Source organism: Sciurus vulgaris (genome assembly GCF_902686455.1).
Source record: "Sciurus vulgaris genome assembly, contig: HiC_scaffold_636_arrow_ctg1, whole genome shotgun sequence".
NCBI lineage: Eukaryota > Metazoa > Chordata > Mammalia > Rodentia > Sciuridae > Sciurus > Sciurus vulgaris.
Genome location: NW_027632387.1, coordinates 104,536 through 106,858, shown reverse-complemented (window position 1 = coordinate 106,858; position 2,323 = coordinate 104,536).

Below are 2,323 nucleotides of genomic sequence, written 5' to 3'. Positions count from 1 at the left end.
ATTTGGAATATTATATTTTACTCCATCTGACTAACTTAATGATTTCAATTATTTCAATGTTGGAGGCTTAATAATATTGAAAATCATTTTTCTCCAGTCTGTCAGCATTATCAAGTAAGGGTCATTATCATTAACCATGTTGATTTGTACAGATATGTACTTAATCTTTTTTATTGCTGATGCTTTTCATACATGCCTTTATTATCCATAACACTCTCAATTTGTATTAAAATTAAAAATCATAAAATATTTTACAATATTATTCCATTTTAAAATGGGCCTTTCTCTCCTAATGTCATTAATTTTACTATTTATCTAACTGTAAAGGTGTTTGGATGGCAAGCTGCTTGATATCAATAAAGACTTTCAACCATATTATGGGGAAGGAGGGCACATTCTGGAGATCCGCACGCCAGAGGCAGTGACCAGCATTAAAAAGCAAGGAGAAAGTTTAGGATACACAGAAGGGGCTCTGCTGGCTCTAGCCTTCATCATCATCCTCTGCAGTATCCCTGCCATCTTGGTGGTCTTAGCTACAGACAATAAGTATTCAAGGATGCTAAACATGGATAGTTCCTTGAAGATGTACTGAAAATCATCTCTGCTAATGTGGCTTTGTAGTTGAAAAATATTGATAATTAACTGCTCTGGGAATGCTTTATCTTTCTTGAACTAAATCACCTTCCTCAAAAGGAGAACACCACAAACTTTCCACAAGTTTCTTATGTACAGCTCAATGTTCCTGTGCTCCTAATGTAATGTCATTCAGTAGGAGGATTAGCTTATTTCCTATGGTTTTATTTATTCTCTTCTCTGGGTTAAACCGCTCCTGAGGGAAGCTCATGAAAAATAAACAATAGAATGTTATATCCAGATACCCACTTCACCAAGTTCTGAAGAAAGGTATGAAACCTCACTATACTGCCATAATAGGTTTTCATCCATAATGCTAAATTGACCTTCATGATCACAGTATTAACAATATCATAATAAAATCATCATATCAGGTGTAATTCTCCATGTGACTTCTTTCTTCCTATGTAACCTTGATCTAACCTCTTATAATAGCGGATGATATGTTTTGGCTGTGTAGAGCCTCAGTTTTCCATTTTTTATAGTCAAACACATCCATTTATAATATCTATATTTAAAAATTTATTTTTACCTTCAAAATAATCAAGTAATTATTACTATTTAAATATCTATTGCTGAGGCACACTAGCAATATCCTTGGTTTGATATTAGGTATTGTGACTGATGTATAAATATTTTAAATATTGCTTTATTGAAAAAAATAGAGAACTGGTCAAGAAGTTAGGTAGCCATGCCAGGCATGGTGATACATGCCTGTAATCCCAGCAGCTCCAGAGGCTGAGGCAGGACGATGGCAACTTCAAAGTCAGCCTCAGCAAAAGCAAAGTGCCAAGCAACTCAGTGAGACCCTGTCCCTAAATAAAATACAAAATAGGGCTGGGGATGTGGCTCAGTGGTTGACTGCGCCTGAGTTCAATTCCTGGTACTTGCCCCCCATCCCCCAAAAAAGGAAGTTAGGTATCCCTGAGGGTGCTACAAAAAGAAAATAAAAAACAGGCATCATGAATTATAAATTACTTAATGTAACAAGTAGTAAGAAGTAATAGTAAAACTGTTATTAATTACTTAAAATACTTACTGCAAAAGTACTAAAATATTCCTAATATAATCTTAAATTATTACCTTTACTCTCAAACACTGAAAATTTTCTTCTGAATTAAGTAATTGAGTAAGGTAAGGTGATTTCAACCTGAAGTTTGAAAATTATGACTTACATGAAGACATTAGAGTAATATTTTCATCACAAAAACAATGTGAAATTGCCAGCATAATCTTTAGGTTGATGTCATGGAGCTTAATGTATCCTTAATATATCAATCAATATGCTGAATCTAAAGGTATGAACAAATAATACTGGGTAAATTATTTTAAATTAAGCCATTAATCCAATATTAATTTTTTATACTGCCAGTTATCCTTTTTCATTCATCTGTTTCCCAAAGGAGCAATTTTATATCCTGGTAGAAAAAAAACATTAGTGAGAAAATTCTTATGTTTGACACAGAGTACAATGATCAAAACTGAAGCATTTATATGTTATTATCAGCAGTCTAAAATTTAAAAAATTGAGCTGCTTATTACTTAAACCCTTGGTAGATGATTATTTAATTCTCTTTTAGTTCAGTAATCAGCTCATTACCTTATACATTTATTTCAGTTATTATTTTTTGTAGATTGACAGAATTATAGAAAATGAGTTTTGCTCTACTTAGCTATCAAAGAAAAATTC